General features: G+C 41.3%; 1 long non-coding RNA gene across 1 annotated transcript; it reads left to right on the top strand.

The window, feature by feature from the left end:
- The first annotated feature begins 389 nt into the window (after positions 1-389).
- LOC118394292 (uncharacterized) lies at positions 390-10,328 on the top strand. Its single transcript, XR_004827726.2, has 3 exons — positions 390-826; positions 8,605-8,669; positions 9,298-10,328. It is a non-coding gene; the product is annotated as an uncharacterized LOC118394292 (long non-coding RNA).
- The last annotated feature ends 2,343 nt before the right edge of the window (positions 10,329-12,671 follow it).

The following is a 12,671-nucleotide window of genomic DNA, read 5'->3' on the forward strand; positions in this document are numbered from 1 at the left end:
AAATACATGGAGAGGCAAAGGAGGAGAAGAAAAGGAGAAGTGAGGAGAAATTGAGTGGAGGAAGAGAGAGGAGGAATATAATAGGATGCAAAAGGAGCAGAGGGAGGAGCCGGTAGAGCCGAGGGAGGAGCCGGTAGAGCCGAGGGAGGAGCCGGTAGAGCCGAGGGAGGAGCCGGTAGAGCCGAGGGAGGAGCTGGTAGAGCCGAGGGAGGAGCTGGTAGAGCCGAGGAGGGAGGTGGAAAGACAATGTCTGGAGAATATAAAGCGGAAGAAGGAGGATGAGATTGAGATGGAGATAGTGAGAGAGCTGGCCACAAATATAAAGCTAGTGAGGAAATAGGAAAAGATTGAAGATTTTAAAAAAATAGAGGGGAAGAGTTCATCAAGAAGCTAGAAGAGTCCAATGAAAGTGGTAGAGATGAGAGGTGGAGAGAAAGTCTAAAGAAATGGGGAGGAGGAAAAGAGAAAGAGGAAGCTGGAGAGGGAGACACAGAGATAGGAAGCGAAGACTATTTGAGGGGGAGAGGAATAAAAACATTGGAGAGAGTGAGCTGTTTGAGCAAAGAAAAAGACAGAAGAGGAGACTAAGAGCTATATAAAACATTTGTACTGGTTATTAGAATTGAAGAGGAGAACGAGCAGAGAGAATAGAAAGCTAGAAGAGGAGAAAAAAAGAGAGGCGGAGGAGAAAAGGTGAGGCCAACAATGTCCAGAAGAGACCAAAAAAAAAAAGTATCTGAATGAATGGGTGGCGGGAAAAGAGGACAAGGGAGAGCTGAATAACACCGCTGTGGGAATTGATGATAACCTCTGCCAATTGATAAAGGTTGGTCAAAAACAGATTGCGATAATGGTGTTATTGAGGAGATTATCCCAAAAGATGAGTGATGAAAAACAATAACCAAGGGTGATAATGGTGTGAGTGAGAAAATAAAGCAAATGAAGAGTGATAAAAGGGGGATGGAGGAGGGGGGGGAGGAGCTTCATAGTGAAAGCAATGACCACCAATTTTGTTAGTGAATGATTATGGTATGAGTGAGAAAGGAAAACGGAAAGAAAGAGTGAAGGATGAGAAAGGGAACCCCCAGACTTGCATAGAAGGGACAGATAGTGATGAAAATGTCTGAAGGAAGGATGGATGAGCAGGAAAAAGAGGGAGAAGGTATCACTGAATGAGAGAGCCAATGATAGAGGGAAGGGTGAAGGAAAGGAAAAAGGACAGCAGGCCAGATTCCTTCATCCTGAGGAGGTTGGATGAAGGTGAGAAAACTAGCCAAAAGAAGACAGAAGGAGAGTGAGGAAACGAATGGGGGGAAAAAAAGTATAACATTCAGAAAAAAGTCATGAAGACACAGCATCTAGGCCTGTGACAAAAGGGAAAACAGAACCGAATGGACAGAGTGAGAATGAGGGAAAGAATGGTGTGAAAAAGGATAACATCAATAAGGAAAGTTTGGATGATCAGAGGAAAGGGATAAGGTAGCACTGAAAGAGAAAAGCAATGGTAGATGGAAGGGTGCAGGAAAGTGGAAGGGTGCAGAAAAGCAAAGAGAGAGCAGTGAGGATTAGGCAGAAAAGAATGCAGTGAAATAAATAAAGATACTATCCAGAAGAAATGTCCTGAAGAACCAACATCTCAAAATCAAATTTTATTGGTCACATATACAGTTGAAGTTGGAAGTTTACATATACCTTAGCCAAATACATTTAAACTCAGTTTCACAATTCATGACATGTAATCCTAGTAAAAATCCCTGTCTTAGGTCAGTTAGGATCATCACTTTATTTTAAGAATGTGAAATGTCAGAATAATAGTAGAGAGAATGATTTATTTCAGCTTTTATTTCTTTCATCACATTCCCAGTGGGTCAGACGTTTACACACACTCAATTAGTATTTGGTAGCATTGCCTTTTCTTGCGTCAAATGTTTCAGGTAGCCTTCCACAGGCTTCCCACTGACAGAGCTGGTGTAACTGAATCAATCCTTGTTCGCACACACTTTCAGTTCTGCCCATAAATGTTCTACAGGATTGAGGTCATGGCTTTGTGATGGCCACTCCAATACCTTGACTTTGTTGTCCTTAAGCCATTTGCCACAACTTTGGAAGTATGCTTGGGGTCATTGTCCAATTGAAAGACCCATTTGCGACCAAGCTTTAACTTCCTGAATGATATCTTGAGATGCATGTGGATATATTGAAGCAACATATCCACATACAATGGGCTCCGAAATTACTGGCACCCCTGCCTAGCAATGCACAAACAAATAAACAATTTAATTATAGAGAAACTCAAAATACCAGCTTGAGGCTGTAGTAACGCGACCGCATGCAGGATGGGGCGGACTATGAGGTTAAAGATTACTGTATATAACATCTACCAAAATTAAACCACAAATTAAATTCCACTTATTTAAGTGTATCTAAGTCTTAACCTCATAGTCCGCCCCATCCCGCATGCGGTCGCGTTACTACAGCCTCAAGCTCATTACCATAACGCAACGTTAGCGATTTCTAAAAATCGCAAATGAAATGAAATAAATATGTCTGCTCTCAAGCTTATCCTTTTCTTAACAATCCTGTAGTCTCAGATTTTCAAAATATGCTTTAGAACCAGAGAACATCAATAATTTGTGTAAGAGTGGTGATAGCTAGCTTAGCATTTAGCGTTAGCATTTAGCACGCAACATATTCACAAAAAACAGCAAAGGGATCAAATAAAATAATTTACCTTTGAAGAACTTCAGATGTTTCAATGAGGAGACTCTCAGTTACATAGCAGATGTCCAGTTTTTCCTGAAAGATTCTTGTGTAGGACACATCGTTCCGTTTTGTTACTATACATTTGGCTACAGAAACTAACCGAAAATTCAGTCACCTACACGTCAAACTTTTTTCCCGAATTAACTCCATAATATCGACTGAAACATGGAAAACGTTGTTTGAATCAATCCTCAAGGTGTTTTGTCATACATCTCTTCATTGAAATGGCAGTCCTAGAAGCCTTTGTTCTCTGATTCGGATGGAAAAATACTGGTAGCTGACTTTTGCGCACCAATTTCCACGCAGACACCGTGCGGGACACTTGGCAATTGTAGTCTCTTATGGTCAATCTTCCAATGATATGCCTACAAATACGTCACAATGCTGCAGACACCTTGGGGAAACGCTAGAAAGTGTCCGTTCATTCCTGTCACATTCACAGCCATATAAGGCGATAATGGAAAACGTACCTTCAGAAATCCTGTTAATTTCCTGGTCGCTCAAACATCTTGGTTTTGCCTGAAGCTTTTGTTATAAGGCACTCAGTGAAAATCTTTGCAGTTCTGGAAACGTAAGAGTGTCTTCTTTCCAAAACTATCAATTCCAAGCATAGTCAAGCATCTTTTCGTGACAAAATATTGCGCTTAAAATGGGCACGTCTTTTTATCCAAAAATGAAATAATGCCCCTAGAGGACTACTAACAGGTTAAGGAATTATATTGAGACATTACATCACTTCCGGTTTCACTAGGGTATAAAAATGAGGTAACACACATGCAGTATCCCGCTGTCATCCAACACCATGAAGAAAACAAAAGAACTGGCAGTTCAAAAGAGACAGATGGTCGTAGACCTTCATAAATCTGGTAATGGCTACAAGAAGATCCACAAATGATTGAATATTCCACTGAGCACTGTCAGGGATATTATTTTAAAAATTCTAAAGATTTGGAACAGTTGAAAACATCACGCGTAGGGGACGCAAATGCATTTTGCCCCCCAGGATAGGAAGGAGGATGGTGAGAGAAGCAACAAAATCTCCAAGAATCACTGAAATAAGTGCAGGCCTTGGTGGAGTCTTGGGGTCACCAGGTTTCAAAAAGCACCATCAGACGCCACCTTGACAACCACAGGCTCTTTGGAAGGGTTTCCAGAAGGGAAAGGGTTTCCATTTCTGGACACAGATGCAAGCGCTTGGAGTTTGCCAAATGTCATTTAAATTATGACTGGAAGAAGGTGCTCTGTAACGGCGTTCTTCGTTTGTCGAAAGAGAGTCGGACCGAAATGCAGCGTGGTTGTTACTCATGTTCTTTAATGAAGAGAATGACGATACATGAAATAACTCATAAATACAAAAACAACAAACGAAAGGTGAAACCTATTACAGCCTATCTGGTGAACACTACACAGAGACAGGAACAATCACCCACGAAACACAGTGAAACCCAGGCTACATATATATGGTTCCCAATCAGAGACAATGAGAATCACCTGACTCTGATTGAGAACCGCCTCAGGCAGCCAAGCCTATGCTAGACACACCCCTAATCAACCACAATCCCAATGCTTACAAAACAAAAACACAAAATACTAAGACCAAGGCGTGACACTCTGGTCATAGACAAAAATTGAACATTTTGGTCAGATACAGCATCGGCATGTTTGACATCGAAACAGAGATGCATACAAGGAGAGGAACCTCATACCCACGGTGAAATATGGAGGGGGGAGGGAGGGGGAGGGTCACTGATGTTTTGGGGCTGTTTTAATTCCAGAGGTCCAGGGGCAATGGTTAAGATTGATGGCATAATGAATACCACCAAGTATCAGACAATTTTGGCTGACAATCTGGTTGCCTCTGCCAGAAGGCTGGGACTTGGCCGTATGTGGACTTTCCAACAAGATAATGACCCAAAACATACAGTGCCTTGCGAAAGTATTCGGCCCCCTTGAACTTTGCGACCTTTTGCCACATTTCAGGCTTTAAACATAAAGATATAAAACGATTTTTTTGTGAAGAAACAACAAGTGGGACACAATCATGAAGTGGAACAATATTTATTGGATATTTCAAACTTTTTTAACAAATCAAAAACTGAAAAAAAATTGGGCGTGCAAAATTATTCAGCCCCTTTACTTTCAGTGCAGCAAACTCTCCAGAAGTTCAGTGAGGATCTCTGAATGATCCAATGTTGACCTAAATGACTAATGATGATAAATACAATCCACCTGTGTGTAGTCAAGTCTCCGTATAAATGCACCTGCACTGTGATAGTCTCAGAGGTCCGTTAAAAGCGCAGAGCGCATCATGAAGAACAAGGAACACACCAGGCAGGTCCGAGATACTGTTGTGAAGATGTTTAAAGCCGGATTTGCATACAAAAAGATTTCCCAAGCTTTAAACATCCCAAGGAGCACTGTGCAAGCGATAATATTGAAATGGAGTATCAGACCACTGCAAATCTACCAAGACCTGGCCGTCCCTCTAAACTTTCAGCTCATACAAGGAGAAGACTGATCAGAGATGCAGCCAAGAGGCCCATGATCACTCTGGATGAACTGCAGAGATCTACAGCTGAGGTGGGAGACTCTGTCCATAGGACAACAATCAGTCATATATTGCACAAATCTGGCCTTTATGGAAGAGTGGCAAGAATTATTATTATATTATTATTATTATATTAAGAAAGCCATTTCTTAAAGATATCCATAAAAAGTGTCATTTAAAGTTTGCCACAAGCCACCTGGGAGACACACCAAACATGTGGAAGAAGGTGCTCTGGTCAGATGAAACCAAAATTGAACTTTTTGGCAACAATGCAAAACGTTATGTTTGGCGTAAAAGCAACACAGCTCATCACCCTGAACACACCATCCCCACTGTCAAACATGGTGGTGGCAGCATCATGGTTTGGGCCTGCTTTTCTTCAGCAGGGACAGGGAAGATGGTTAAAATTGATGGGAAGATGGATGGAGTCAAATACAGGACCATTCTGGAAAAAAACCTGGAGTCTGCAAAAGACCCGAGACTGGGACGGAGATTTGTCTTCCAACAAGACAATGATCCAAAACATAAAGCAAAATCTACAATGGAATGGTTCAAAAATAAACATATCCAGGTGTTAGAATGGCCAAGTCAAAGTCCAGACATGAATGCAATCGAGAATCTGTGGAAAGAACTGAAAACTGCTGTTCACAAATGCTCTCCATCCAACCTCACTGAGCTCGAGCTGTTTTGCAAGGAGGAATGGGAAAAATTCAGTCTCTCGATGTGCAAAACTTTTAGAGACATACCCCAAGCGACTTACAGCTGTAATCGCAGCAAAAGGTGGCGCTACAAAGTATTAACTTAAGGGGGCCGAATACTTTCGCAAGGCACTGTACCTCAAGATCCACACAGAAATGGTTCTGTGACAACAAAATCAATGTTCTGCCATGGCCAAATCAGTCGCCGGACCTCAATCCAATCAAAAACCTGTGGGCTGAGTGGAAGAGGGCAGTTGATAAGCGCATACCCAAGAATGTGAAGGATCTGGAAAGGATCTGGTGCAAATGTGTTCCTTAACCTTGTCAAACATTACAGGAAAAGACTCCATGCTGTTATCCTTGCCAGAGGTGGTTGCACTAAGGACTAAATGAAGAGTGCCAATAATTACGAAACCTTGATTTTGGTTCAATAAGTGTATAATTTGTTGGTTCCATTGAAATGTTAATAAATACAGTATTTCTCACGTTTGTATTTTGAGTTTCTTTATAATTATATTGTTTATATTTATTTAAGTATTGTTTGTGCATTGCCAGTCAGGGGGGCCAGTAATTTTTGGAGCCCACTGTAATTGTCCCACCTCATGCCATCTATTTTGTCAAGTGCACCAGTCCCTCCTGCTGCAAAGCACCCCCACGTGCTTCACAGTCGGGATGGTAAGCCTCCCCCTTTTTCCTCCAAACATAACTATGGTCATTATGGCCAAACAGTTATATTCTTGTTTCATCAGACCAGAGGACATTTCACAAAAAAGTATGATCTTTGCCCCCATGTGCAGTTGCAAACCATAGTCTGGCTTTTTTTTAATGGCGGTTTTGGAGCAGTGGCTTCTTCCTTGCTGAACGGCCTTTCTAGTTATGTCGATATAGGACTCACTTTACTGTGGATATAGATACTTTTGTACCTGTTTCCTCCAGAATCTTCACAAGGTCCTTTGCTGTTGTTCTGGGATCGATTTGCACTTTTCACACCAAAGTACGTTCATCTCTAGGAGACAGAATGTGTCTCCTTCCTGAGAGGTATGACGCCTGTGTGGTCCCATGGTGTTTACTTGCGTACTATTGTTTGTACAGATGAATGTGGAACCTTCAGGCATTTGGAAATTGCTCCCAAGGATGAACCAATTTCTCTTCTGTGGTCTTGGCTGATTTCTTTTGATTTTCCCATGATTTCAAGCAGAAAGGCACCGAGTTCGAAGGTAGGCCTTGAAACACATCCACACCTCTAATTGACTCAAATGATGTCAATTAGCCTATCAGAAGCTTCGAAAGCCATGACATCATTGTCTGGAATTTTCCGTCAACTTCTGACCCACTGGAATAGTGATGCAGTGTGTTATAAGTGAAATAATGTCTGTAAACAGTTGTTGGAAAAATTACTTGTGTCATGCACGAAGTTGATGTCCTAACAGACTTGCCGAAACTATAGTTTGTTATCAAGACATTTGTGGCGTGGTTGAATAATGAGTTTCAACCTCTAGAGAGTATGTGGGATGCAAGCGCGCCCAAGTCAACTCTGCATACTTCCTTTGTCCTCCGACCAAAATGGCTTTTTACTCATCGTTTTTCAAAATAAAAGCCTGAAACCATGTCTAAAGATGGTTGACATCTATTGGAAGCCATAGGAACTGCAATCTGATTTTTAACCCATTGGATTCTCTATAGGCATGGAGTTGAAAAACAGCAACATGAAAATGATTCCACTTCCTAGATGGATTTCGCCTGCCATAGCAGTTCTGTTATACTCACAGACAATTAACTGTTTTGGAAACTGTAGAGTTTTCTACCCAAATCTACTAATTATATGCATATCCTAGCTTCTGGGCCTGAGTAACAGACAGTTTACTTTGGGCACGCTTTTCATCTGGAGGTGAAAATACTGTCCCCCTACCCAAGAGAGGTTAAAGGAGAAGACTTGAGACAGAGGAAGGAGGGGGCCTCACGAGACATACAGTAGATAACAGAGAGACAGGGGGACAGAGGGAAGCAGCAGGACAGCATGTCACAGAGCAGAGGTAGGACATAGGCTAGAGACAGAAAATAAAACAGTAGTAGATTTAGGGCTCTATTCAATCTATAAAGCTGAAGATTCCACAATATTTTAATTTTATTTTATTTTATTTTTGTATTTATTTTACCTTTATTTAAACAGGCAAGTCAGTTAAGAACACATTCTTATTTTCAATGACGGCCTGGGAACAGTGGGTTAACTGCCTGTTCAGGGGCAGAACGACAGATTTGTACCTTGTCAGCTCGGGGGTTTGAACTCACAACCTTCCGGTTACTAGTCCAACGCTCTAACCACTAGGCTACGCTGCCACCCCAATATACATTGAAAGGGTAATTTCCGATTGAGTATATACAGCATTTACCATAAAAGCAGTCTCCGCTAAAGCGGGAACATGGTCTTTACATTTTAATCACGCTTTAAAGCTGAACTTCTGCGGTGTGGATTGAATAGTCCTTAAATCAATGTTCAAATTCAGGTGTGCTGTGAGTCGCATGGCAATGAATGTGTGTATTTCAATAAATGAATATGACATGTTCATTTTTCCCTCTTCTCTCCATCCCTGTCAGATTGTTCAATTTCTTCCCTTCGTCCCTTCGTCACTTCCAACAAGCACGGTGCAAAGGGTAAAAATGTAGGCTTACTCATTTGTCTATTATTTCCTATGTTACTGTAAGTCCCAATCAGTGGTGTAAAGTACCTAAGTAAAAATACTTTAAAGTACTACTTAAGTCGTTTTTTGGGGTGTCTGTACTTTGCTATTTATATTTTTGATAACTTTGACTTTTACTCCACTACATTCCAAAAACAAAATAATGTACTTCTTACTCCATACATTTTCCCTGAAACCCAAAAGTATGAAAGCTTAGCAGGACAGGAAAATGGTCCAATTCACACACTTATCAAGTAAACATCCCCGGTCATCCGTACTGCCTCTGATCTGACTGAATCACTAAACACAAATGCTTTGTTTGTACATTATTGTCTACATGTTGAAGTGTGTCCCTGGCTATCCATAAATAAATTTCAAAAATCGTGCCATCTGGTTTGATTAATATAAGGAATGTGAAATGATTTTTACTTTTGATTCCTTAAGTATATATAAAAGCAAATACTTTTAGACATTCAATCAAGTATTATTTTACTGGGTGACTTTCAGTTTTACTTGATTCATTTTCTATTAATGTATCTTTACTTTTAATCAAGTATAACAATTGAGTCCCACTGATGTTGTACTAAGCCGTCCTCTCTTCTCCTTTCAGACTTTTCCATCTTTGCAGCAGGGGGAAAAGCCCAGCTCTCACCACTCGTGCCGCAACAACAGTAAGAAGGGCTGGCGGGATTGATTTAACAATGGGTGGATGATTCCTTTTGAATATACACAATCTCACTTTACGCCCACTGTCTCTCTCGCTTGCCCTTTGGAGATATCGATGGTCACTACAGTAATGTGAGGCGGCAGGTAGCCTAGTGGTTATAGCGTTGGGCCAGTTACCGAAAGGTTGCTTGATCGAATCCCTGAGCTAACAAGTTAAAAATCTGTCCTTCCGCCCCTGAACAAGGCAGTTAACCTACTGTTCTCCGGTAGGCCTTCATTGTAAGTAATAATTTGTTATTTTAACTGACTTGCCTGGTAAAAAAAACAAAAACAGTGACATGTTGATAGCAACAATTGATAACCTTTCAGACAATAAAAAAAAGTACTGAATCAGAAGTGTCTGTACCTTTTCATACAGTAGAATTCTGCTCCGGCATAGAATGTTCGGTATTGTTTTCTTGACAACAATACACACGATCGATGGATGTGCTGTTTGATGGTAGGGTGTTTTCTTTCTACTAAATGTCTTGGTAAGTAACGGCATTTAATTAACTTTAACCTACTTTTTAAAGGAGAAAGAGGTCTGCGCACAGGCAGCTCAAGATAATTTGATAGTTCTGGTCTCCCAGTGTACATTAGTCCTGCTTCAGAAGCGGCATTGCTTTACAGACAAGTAAAATACCGTCGAAACTATCTCCAGAGAAGCTTTTGTGCTGGTATTTAAATGCCATAGTGTACAGACAAACAAACATGCCGTAGCCAAGGCGTTTTCAAGGCGGCACATTCCATGTCTGATCTGTGTTAATCTGCAAAATTGTAATTATTCGCCTACCTGGTTAAATAAAGGTGAAATAAAATTTTAAAAATTGTATCTTTGCAGCTGGGATAAAGAGTTTAGCTAAGATCCTGAAGCCCCTGAAGAGCAGAAAGTAGCCAGTCGAGGTGAGTGGAAAGGTGACCGGAAAACATGCTGGAAACCTTTAGAGAGCACACAGAGAATGTTACATTCAAACAGTTGGAGTCTGTTATTCACTGTCAAATTACTTGTAATGCTCTCCTCTCTCTTTCAGATAATTAGTGACAAGAATCTACAACTAAAAACAAAGCTGTCCTACGAAGAGAGGGGACGGTTTTCTATACTATTTTCATACTGATTTAATTGTTCCTTAATTCTTGCATTTTGAATAAAGATGCTAGCATTGAACATCTATATGTGCTTTTCTTATTAAAATGTTTCATTAAGAGGTCAAGACATGAAATTAGTTCATAATCACAAACGTGGCCCAACCAAAATTAAATGAATTTGTTTCCACCAATGCCTTTACACGCTTGCACTTTACAATCCTTAACAAACAAGTTTCCTCTTCTGCATGAGCTTACCTCTGACAATGACTTTGCCATGATCTGCCTCTGTCAAGTCTACTCTTGCCCCGGCGCTCGACCTCGCTGGTTTACTAACCACCGGTCCTGGCAATTTTTATTACGCACACTTGCACCTCATCATGAGGCACACCTGGACTCCATCACTACCCTGATTACTTCCTATTTATCCAGCACTCCCTAGCATCAATCTTCAGGCAGTATTGGTTCAGTTTTCATGCCCAGATGCTGGGCTTGTTTTATATGCTCGTTATTATTAAACTCACCATCTGTGTTTATGTTACAGTCTCACTGAAACATGGCACAGTGAGGGTGACTGTTACCATCTTAACGGAGCAGCTACACCTGTATACAAATACATTGAAAAGTTGCCAGCCACGGTGGAGGCCTTCCTGTTTTATACAGACTGCATTATTTTAAATCCACTGACTGATGCTGACTGTAAACAACCAAAAGCTCTCACGGTTATCCTTGTTCACCCAAGTGCTTTATGACTGCTGAGTTCTTTAATCTGCTGCACTGTCTAAACCATGTACAACACGTAAATGTTCCCCACCCACAACCGTGGACACACATTTGGACCTCATTATCCCTGCCTCTGATTTGGATGTCATCGTGCTAGGTGTCTCTGACCGGTCCAAGTCCTCTCCAACGCCCAAAGAGGACCATTAAAGATGGTGGCAAGCATGTCTTTTTTTTGTCTGGTCAGTGTCCATGTCAGAACCTTTTTGTGGATTTGTCCCCATTTAGCTTTGTTTTATCTGGCTGAGAACATTGGACAATATTGCAATTTTCCATACAGAGTTTTTAAGGAAGACGTAAATAAAACAGGTCTGCTGAAACTTTTGAGGCCTACTTGAATATACCTCGACTCCCTACTCTGCACTGGGGCATTATCTGAGCAGACACTTGCCTACTGCTGCTTTCATCCTTCCACTTGACATTGTGCCTTTCATATTTTTGGACCAATGCCAAACTTGAACTCCATTTGGTTTAGTCTACTTTTTCTTACTTTCCCGTGGGCCGGTGTAGCGCTTGCCTCCCTCCCAGCTCCACCGACCTGTACTGGATACTTTATGCCCTCCAAGGTGCTTCTCTCCTGGCTATCATACTGGTAACACAGACTCCATTGCATTGCTGTGTTGATGGCATTTAATCGAATTGAGTAAGTCACCGCTCTCCTTGCTGTCGTTATGCTGGTGAGTTATGTGCCTTCCTTGTGTTTATTGTGGGTCCTAGAACTGTCTGGTTTCTAGCCATGTTGGGTTCTGGCTCGCTGCCTATAGCTGTGGTGATCCTACAAACTGTGTGATTCAATCTAACTAACTATCAAACTGTGTGGATTGATTGACTTTTAGCTGATAACTTGCCAACCTATTTTGTGTGGATTTGAACTGACTTTTTCCAAAATGCTGTCTACCACTTCAGAGACTATGGTGATTGTTTCATCCCATGTCGGAGCTGCACCTATTTTTGCACAGTAACGGGATAATGTTGTGGAATGTGGACACAGTCAGCTCATTGAGGAATAAATGCCTGAGTTAGACATCCAGCTGGACAATCAGAGTAAGCAAATTGAGACATTGCAGCGTATCCTGGATAGGTCCCACTCTAAGAGCTTTTTCTTTTCTACTCCACTGCCTTCTTGGAGCAGAAACTCTGTGCTACCCGGGGCCTACGGTGAAGGATATCACAGGATTTCTTCCGTCCGTCCTACAGCCAAGGGCTGCTGCTGTCATAGTGCATGTCGGATCAAATGATATCAAAAGATTAAATCAGAGCTATTGAGCTGATCAACAACCTGAAAGGCTCTGAAAAGCAGCCGATTATCTCTGGCAGTAATAATGCCTCTCTTGAAAAAGCAAAACCTTGACCCAGAAAATATAAAAATGATCGGCCTATATCAAATCTCCCATTCCTCTCAATGTTTGAAACAGC

This window comes from Oncorhynchus keta, chromosome 14 (assembly GCF_023373465.1).
Source record: "Oncorhynchus keta strain PuntledgeMale-10-30-2019 chromosome 14, Oket_V2, whole genome shotgun sequence".
NCBI lineage: Eukaryota > Metazoa > Chordata > Actinopteri > Salmoniformes > Salmonidae > Oncorhynchus > Oncorhynchus keta.